Source organism: Oncorhynchus mykiss, chromosome 2 (assembly GCF_013265735.2).
Source record: "Oncorhynchus mykiss isolate Arlee chromosome 2, USDA_OmykA_1.1, whole genome shotgun sequence".
NCBI classification, from domain to species: Eukaryota; Metazoa; Chordata; class Actinopteri; order Salmoniformes; family Salmonidae; genus Oncorhynchus; species Oncorhynchus mykiss.
This window is the reverse complement of record NC_048566.1, coordinates 37,467,848-37,476,962: the sequence shown is the minus strand read 5'-3', so window position 1 is coordinate 37,476,962 and position 9,115 is coordinate 37,467,848. Positions and strand designations below refer to the sequence as shown.

General features: G+C 40.5%; 1 long non-coding RNA gene across 2 annotated transcripts in view; it reads left to right on the top strand.

The window, feature by feature from the left end:
* Positions 1–200: 200 nt before the first annotated feature.
* LOC118939571 overlaps positions 201–9,115 on the top strand; it is a 12,778-nt gene continuing 3,863 nt past the window's right edge. For both annotated transcript variants that reach the window (XR_005036591.1, XR_005036592.1), the window contains exons 1-2: positions 201–337; positions 615–731. This is a non-coding gene — a long non-coding RNA (uncharacterized LOC118939571). The remainder of the gene's footprint in view (positions 338–614; positions 732–9,115) is intronic.

Sequence of the window (9,115 nt, the reverse complement as noted above, 5' to 3'; positions counted from 1 at the left end):
TCACTTTAAGGGTAAACCAATCCAGCTGGGCAAGGCTTGATGGCCGAAAGTTACGGGTATTTTTTTCGTGCTTCATTACAGCACAGATTAGAACGAATGGTATTTAACCAGATTTGTTGATATAAACAAACAGCACAGCACAACCCAACTGCTCCACCTCTGGTTTTTCGTCTCGCAGTCTGTGTGAGTTTGAGGGGTGGGGCCAACTCAACATCATGCTTGCGGAGACTCCTGCACTAGATGGGGTTGGATGCAAAAAACCCAGGATTGTGAATGACTTGTCTGAGTTGGAAGGTTTCCGACGCTTAAAATTGGATTTATGTGGAAATTGCATCAAGTGAGTGATTTACTAGCACGAGCCTTCTTATAAATAACTGCGCTGACTGAAAGAAATAGCAAAAGTTATACAAACATTTTTTCAGCGGATTGCATTTGAAAGATTAGTTTCTCATTTTATTTGAAATGAGTTGCAGATTTTTGAATATACATAAATAATGCACACGGAGAACCCAAATGTTTGATGGCAACATAAATTGCCAACTGATAAAATACAACAAAGGGAATGATTTGTTTCTCTATAATGATCTAATATCTCTTTATCATCTCATGTGAAGGGGTCATGTAGGAGGAGTTATTTTGAAACCAAACAAGTTACGAATTTTCCCTTATAAAAAGGAAATTGAGACCCGACAACTCACTGGATCTCACCATAAGAGGTTTGCAATGCACAGGTAGGTCGAATTTCCAAGCTGTTATTCTGCTGTGGATTCTGTATGACTGGAAACTGATAGTGCATTTTGGAATAGTTTAGAGCTCTGTAATTCGTTTTAGTAATATGGGAAATAAATTACTTATTTTTTTAGGCTAGCCTATTAGCCTACTATGGCTTAATTAACTTTTAATTAATGCCGAATAATAGGCTTACCTCTAATAAACAACCCTCATTTAATGGTCAAAATGAAAGTATTTTTGAGGTGTTATTATTTTTTATTATTATTAGGTTTTTTCATTATTGAATGATTTTAGTATTCAACTTTTTAAATGTCAGTGACATTGAAATTGATCTTGTTTTATTTTGTAGAACCAGGTAAGTGTCAGGAAAAATAGTTTTTGTCTGAAAAATATATTACTGTCATTAACATTCAAAAATGCATGTCGGAAGAGGAATCATCTCATTTTCAGTAACCTGTGTGCATAAGGAACCCCATGATATTTAATAAAACATATTTATATCACTTTTTCTGGAGAAAAAAATCTGAAATTTGAGACATCCTAAATGCCTCATTAGGGGTGCCCTGATTGTATGAAGGCATGCTTTTTTCTTCTGCTGGTCGCTTTTCAAGCATATTTAGGGAATAGAGTGCAGAAATTTATTTTGGCACTCCACATGTTGCAGCAGCAATTTAGCAGTTAATTAAAACAGCACTGGCTCCATTTATCTCTCCCTCTCGCTCACTCTCCTTCTTGCTCTCTTGTTCTCACTCTCTCATTCTTGCTCTCTTTCTTTCTCTACAGTTTTCTGTCTCTGTCTGTATCTGTCTGTCTCTGTCTGCTTCTCCACCAGTCTTACATTAACACTGACCACTTGAGTTCCGCTTTAAAAAGAGATTGATAAGCAGGAGGGAGACAGACAATTGGAGACCGAGATTATGGGAAAGAGAGCTGCTGGAGTGGACTGGGGCAGGTGGGGATCTCCAATAGATTTTCCTTTCTACTCAGAAGACCAATGTAGGCAGCTGTAAGTCAGCATGGTGTGCTAGCATGTGCGGCATGCAGACAGACAGTGTGGCTAACCCTGACTGCTGACTATGGGTGCGTTTGAAGGAGCAGGGTGGTGCTGGGAACACAGAGGGATTCTCCTCCTTGTACAACTCAGTGGGAGAGATCAGACAAGGAGGTGGAGGAGGAAGGAAGGAGAGAGATCTACTGTACAGTACATAGCAGGCAGTCCTATAGTGTTGTAGTCTACATCTGTAGCACATTTTACCCAGCTTTCCCTGCACAGGAAGTGATTACCAATAATGGGCTGTGGAGGCTCCTGAAGCATTCCAGTGGCAGAGCCAGGTGTTTTTCGGCACACGTGCACATGCAGATGCCTTGCAAGGTGCTACTACTGCCTGCTGCTTTAGATTAGAGAGTGTCAATGGTGCTGAGCAGTCTATGGGGCCTAGAACATGAAGGAGAGTGACTACTGATAATGGCTTCCTACCACCTATTTCCTCACTATCATTGCCTCTCTCCTTCTCTCTTCCTTTCGCTCTACTCTCCTCACTCACTCTCTCAATTAAATTAAATTCAAAGGGCTTTATTGGAATAGGAAACACATGTTTACATTGCCAAAGCAAGTGAAATAGATAAATAAAATTGAAATAAACAATAAAAACAAACTATATACATTGCACTCATAATAGTTTACACTCATAACATTTCAAATGTCTTATTATAGCTATGTACAGTGTTATAACTATGTGCAAATAGTTAAATTACAAAAGGGAAAATAAATAAACGTAAATATGGGATGTATTTACAATGGTGTTTATTCTTCACTTGTTGCCCTTTTCTTGTGGTAACAGGTCACAAATCTAGCTGCTGTGATGGCACACTGTGGTATTTTATAAAAATTGAATTAGTTTTTTAATGGGTCTGTGTAATCTGAAGGAAATACAGTGCCTTTGGAAAGTATTCAGACCCCTTGACTTTTCCCACATTTTGTTAGGTTACAGCCTTATTCTAAACTTGATGAAATTGTTGTGTCCCTCATCAATCTACACACAATACCCCATAATGACTAAGCAATAATGTATTTTTAGAAATTGTTGCTAATTTATTAAAAATAAACATCTGAAATATCAAATGTACATTCATATTCAGACCCTTTACTCAGTACTTTGTTGAAGCATCTTTGGCAGAGATTACAGTCTTGAGTCTTCTTGGGTATGACGCTACAAGCTTGGCACACCTGTATTTGGGGAGTCTCTTCCATTCTTCTGTGCAGATCCTCTCAAGCTCCGTCAGGTTGGATGTTCGATCAGGTTTAAGTCCGGGCTCTGGCTGAGCCACTCAAGGACATTCAGAGACATATCCCAAAGCCACTCCTGCGTTGTCTTGGCTGTGTGATTAGGGTCGTTGTTCTGTTGAAAGGTGAACCTTCGCCCTAGTCTAAGGTCCTGAGTGCTCTGGAGCAGGTTTTCATCGAGGATCTCTCTGTAATTTGCTCTGTTCATCTTTGCTCGATCGTGACTAGTCTCCCAGTCCCTGTCGCTGAAAAACATCCCCACAGCATGATACTGCCACCACCATGCTTCACCGTAGGGATGGTGCCAGATTTCCTCCAGACAGTGGTGTAAAGTACCACTTAAAAATACTTTAAAGTACTACTTAAGTCTTTTTTTTTTTTGGTATCTACTTTATTCTACTATTTTTATTTTTGACAACTTTTACTTTTTAAAATAATGTCCTTTTTGCTACATACATTTTCACTGACACCCCAAATTACTTGTTACAATTGAATGCTTAGCTGGACAGGAAAATGGTCCAATTCACACGCTTATCAAGAGAACATCCCTGGACATCCCTACTACCTGATCTGGTAGATTAACTAAACACAAATGCTTCGTTTGTAATTTATGTCTGAGTGTTGAAGTGTGCCCCTGGCTATCCATAAATGACAAAAAAACAAGAAAATCGTGCAGACTGGTTTGGGTAATATAAGGAATTTGAAATAATTTATACTTTCACTTTTGATACTTAAGAACATTTTATCAATTCCATTTGCTTTTGATACTTAAATATATTTAAAGCCAAATAATTTTAGACTTTTACTCAAGTAGCATTTTACTGGTTGACATTCACTTTTACTTGAGTCATTTTCTATTAAGGTATTTTACTTTTACTCAAGTGTGACAATTGGGTACTTTTTCCACCACTGCCTCCAGACGTGACGCTTGGCATTCATCCCAAAGACCTCAATCTTGGTTTCATCGGACCAGATCATCTTTTTTCTCATGGTCTAAGAGTCTTTAGGTGCCTTTTGTCAAACTCCTAGCTTGCTGTCATGTGCCTTTTAGTGAGGAGTGGCTTCAGCCTGGCCACTCTACAATAAAGGCCTGATTGGTGGAGTGTTGCAGAGATGGTTGTCCTTCTGAAAGGTTCTCCCATCTCCACAGAGGGACTAGAGCTCTGTCAGAGTGACCATCGGGTTCATGGTCAACTCCCTGATCAAGGCCCTTCTCCCCAGATTGCTCAGTTTGTCCGGGCGACCAGCTCTAGGAAGAGTCTTGCAGGTTCCAAACTTCTTCCATTTAAAATGTATGGAGGCCACTGTGTCCTTGGTGACCTTCAATGCTGCAGAAATGTTTGGTACCCTTCCCAAGATCTGTGCCTGGACACAATCCTGCCTTGAAGCTCTACATACAATTCCTTCAACCTCATGGCTTTGTTTTTGCTCTGACATGCACTGTCAACTGTGGGACCTTATGTAGACAGGTGTGTGCCTTTTCCAAATCATGTCCAATCAATTTAAATTACCACAGGTGGACTCCAAGTTGTAGAAACATCTCGAGGATGATCAATGGAAACAGGATGCACCTGAGCTCAATTTCGAGTCTCATAGCAAAGGGTCTGAATACCTATGTAAATAAAGAATTTCTGTTTTTTGTTTTTAATAAATTTGCTAATATTTCTAAAAACCTGTTTTTGTCTTGTCATTATGGGGTATTGTGTGTAGATTGCTGAGGAAATTGTTTAATTTAATACATTGTAGAGTAAGGCTGTAACATAACAAAGGCACTATATGTGTCTCTAATATGGTCATACATTTGACAGGAGGTTAGGAAGTGCAGCTCAGTTTCCACCTCATTTTGTGGGTAGGGTGCACATAGCCTGTCTTCTCTCGAGTGCCAGGTCTGCCAATGGCAGCCTCTCTCAATAGCAAGGCTATGCTCACTGAGTCTGTACATAGTCAAAGCTTTCCTCAATTTTGGGTCAGTCACAGTGGTCTGCTATTCTGCTACTTTGTACTCTCTGTTTAAGGCCAAATAGCATTCCAGTTTGCTTTGCTTTTGGTCAATTATTTCCAATGTGTCACGTAATTATCATATACATTTTTTCATGGTATAATTGTGTTGCTGTCCTGGGGCTCTGTGGTGTCTGTTTGTGAACAGAGCCACAGTACCAGTTGCTTAGGAGACACTTCTCTACGTTAATCTCTCTGTAGGTGATGGCTTTGTTATGGAAGGTTTGGGAATTGCTTCCTTTTAGGTAGTTGTGGAATTTAACAGCTCTTTTCTGAATTATGATAATTAGCGGGTATTGGCCTAATTAATGGTGTGGTGTAGAAGGCCCTTCTTGCCTTGTTTCAGATCGTTCACATGTTTGTGGAAGTTACCTGTGGTGCTGATGTTTAGATCGAGGTAGGTATATATTTTTGTGTGCTCCAGAGCAACGTTGTCCAGATTAAATTTATATTTGTGGTCCTGGCAACTGGACCTTTTTTGGACCACCATGTCTTACTGAGATTTACGGTCAGGGGCCAGGTCTGACAGAATCTGTGCAGAAGATCTAGGTGCTGCTGTAGGCCCTCCTTGGTTGGGGACAGAAGCATCAGATCATCAGCAAACAGCAGACTCTCTCTGTCTCTACCCCTCTCTGTTAATGCTGGACTGTTGTCTCAAGGCAGCTGGCCAGCGTGTTTGTCTCCCCTATCATCGACCTGTGGGCGGGTTTGGCTAATGTGACGAGAGCTTACAGCCCGGAGGCAGAGATGGGAGTATAAGAAAATAAAAGTAAATCAAAAATTGATGTACTGTATACCTGGGTGAAAGTGCACATAACTTTCCTGTTTCTTCGCTGCCTGCAGTTGTTGAACCAAATAATCTGGATCTGAATGGAAATAAAAAGGCCCAGTTAAAAGCCCTTACACTGGAGCCAATCTCTCCATTCGGTGCCCATGTGGCAGGCACCACCTAGCAGTAATTTCATTATATTACAAAAACAGGAGGATAGGAGGTGTGTTGGAGTCCATAAGTAGCACCATAGTAGGCTCTGTTGGCTGCCACAGTTTTTGTTGTTTCCCTGTGCCTGTGTGGAAGCAGAGGAAGGCAATGCAGCTTGTGGCGGTCCTGGGGAGGACAGGGAATGAAATGTGGGAGTGGAACGAAACGTTTGTGTGTACTCTTACTTTATTCAGTGCTACCACCAGTTGTGTTTAGGGCCTGTTTACTGCTCTGCTCTTTTTCATTGTCTCACTCACACTTGCTGGTGATTGCAACTGCTAGTGTTCTGAGTTTAAAGATGCACTATGCAGAAATCTCTCTGCCATTTCCTGGTTGCTAAAATTCTAATAGTTCACCTAATTTCAGTTTATGTGACAAAACAAGCAAGTATAGTGTAGAGAATCATTGGACCATCTAAACCTCTGTGAAATATATTTTCCATAACCTAAAATATTGTATTTTCAGCGATCTAAAGTAAAGGATGCAAAAACTTAAGAACAGGAAGCATAGACATGGCGCACATAGAACAGATCCACCGCTTCTTAGACTTGCTTTCAATGAGAATGATGGCTAGAACTCATATTTCTATGTGAATTTGGTTGGGTGGCCCAAAAGTTACATATTGCACCTTTAAAATAGCTAAATACAACAGAAAGCTAAAGACAGCTTTTTGAAATATTGCTGGATTTACGTGCAGTTTAGGGAGATTTTTAATTATTATTTTTTTACATAGAAGTTGATAGTGGAGATGGCTGTTTTGGCTTCATGATTCTACAGTATAAGCAGTGCTTGATTTGGGCAGGAGCTCAACGGAACTTGGTACCGGCACCTCTGATTTGCTATTGCTTGAGTTCTTGCACCTGTTATAGAATAGTAATTATTAGCTCAAAAGTATTGCTGAGTTCCTGCACCTAATTCAGTCCAAGTCAATTTTAGCACCCCAAAATGTACAATGTTCTGGGAGTCACAATCAGAACATTGGTTTTGGCTAACCATAATAAACAGGACTATTTGAACACACGTTTGGTCTCTTTAATGTTGTTGAATTAACTTAATTTACATTAGTGTATGCAGAAAGTCCTGCTTTTTGATTGGCTGGATGCAATAGAGTATGATACAGTGTCACTCCATTATTGTTTTACTGAGCTCACATTTTCTTGTACTACTCCTACCACATCAGCCAGTGAATTAGGCCTCTGTGAGATCTAAATGACTTTATTTTGACGGGTTCATCGGTAGGCTAGGTTTCTGACTCTGAGCTCTGTGTAGTGGCACTTTCTCACTTTCAACAAATTCCCAGAGCGGGAGCTCCCTTTCACTGGAGCCTGCCTGATTTTAATAATTGATTCATCAAAAGGACTTACAGAGCAGGGCAATTTAATCTCCTGACTATTTGATGAGGGAGTTCAGTTCCATTCAGATGAATGGAGCCAGCAGTGAAGAAAGGGACTGTGTCTGTTTAATGGATGAGGGAACCGAGACAGAGCACATAGAAAACTGTCAAGAAGTGCCACTGTGACCCCAGAGCAGGTCAGTGAGATGTTCCTCATATCCAGAGGACAGGTCAGCTGTCATGTGGAAGGATGACACTTATGTTGTCATGTTGTGAGTTTTGTGCCCATCTTGCTCTTGATCTGCCTTGCTTTCTTATCAATATTTTCAACTATTTTGTCTTTCTTCATCATATCTCGCTCGCTCTCTCACACACTACACTCACTCTCTCTCTCTCTCTCTCTGAGTAGGAGTAGCCCATTGCCACTCCTAGGCTTATTGCCACGATGTAATTTAAAGGTCCGATATGGATGGATGGGACAGAGTGGCAGGTAGTAAAGAGTCGTAGGTGGATTTTGGTGTGAAACCGTCTCTGGCACATCTCCTAAATTACTCAGCCCTTGTCTAGACGTGTTGTTCTGGGTTGTTCATTCCCCTGGTCCAGGACATGTCCTCCTCGCTCTCAAAGCATCCTTCTCAATTAACAAACCTTAGCGGTTTTGGCTCTTGACAGTAAATCTAGGGGGATTTGTTGAAGAAATGTGTCTAATATTCACCTCAAAACGCAAATAAACCCGGGCAGCAACAGCGGAGAAAGCTGGGGTGCAGGTGGGTGTGCGGGTGTTTTTGGAGATAAAGAAGTCCCACTCTTTATCCTTGTTAGGTTGTAATTCTCAGAGTAAGTATATTTCATATTCTCAGAACCCAAGATCCTCTTAAGCTGGTTAACTGAGATCTTTGACATGGCTTGGCAAGGTAGTCTCCCTAGAGGAGTATTTAGCGTGTCAAACTGTTTGTCCGTATTCATGTGTGGCACAGCATGTGCGATACTGTATGCTGCTGTGGTGTGTTAGTGTGTGCTTGTTGTTGTTCTGTTTCAGCTTCTTTACTTTGTGTTTTTCAAGTTTCAAGTTTTATTAGTCATATGTACAGGATACACATGGTATACATCGTCCAACAAAGTGCTTACTTACAGGTTCCCTCCCAACAATGCGACAACAATAAGAAATAATAAAATATAAGAATATGAACATAAAGTAAATGGCTCAGTAGAATATAATAAATATTTTAGCATAAGTACAGTATAATACAGGAAGGCACAATTTATAGTCCAATTTATAGTCCAATATTTAGATTCTTGCAGGTTTGTTTATAGGTTATAGGTTTCTATAGGGACACTATAGTGCAGTTTAGGGACATTGTAGTGTATTGTAGGGACATTGTAGTGCAGTTTAGGGACATTGTAGTGTATTGTAGGGACGTTGTAGTGCAGTTTATGGACATTGTAGTGTATTGTAGGGACGTTGTAGTGCAGTTTAGGGACATTGTAGTGTATTGTAGGGACGCTGTAGTGCAGTTTAGGGACATTGTAGTGTATTGTAGGGACGTTGTAGATGCAGTTTAGGGACATTGTAGTGCAGTTTAGGGACATTGTAGTGTATTGTAGGGACGTTGTAGTGCAGTTTAGGGACATTGTAGTGCAGTTTAGGGACATTCCAGTGTATTGTAGGGACGCTGTAGTGCAGTTTAGGGACATTGTATTGTAGGGACGTTGTAGTGCAGTTTAGGGACATTGTAGTGCAGTTTAGGGACATTGTAGTGTATTGTAGGGACGTTGTAGTGCAGTTTAG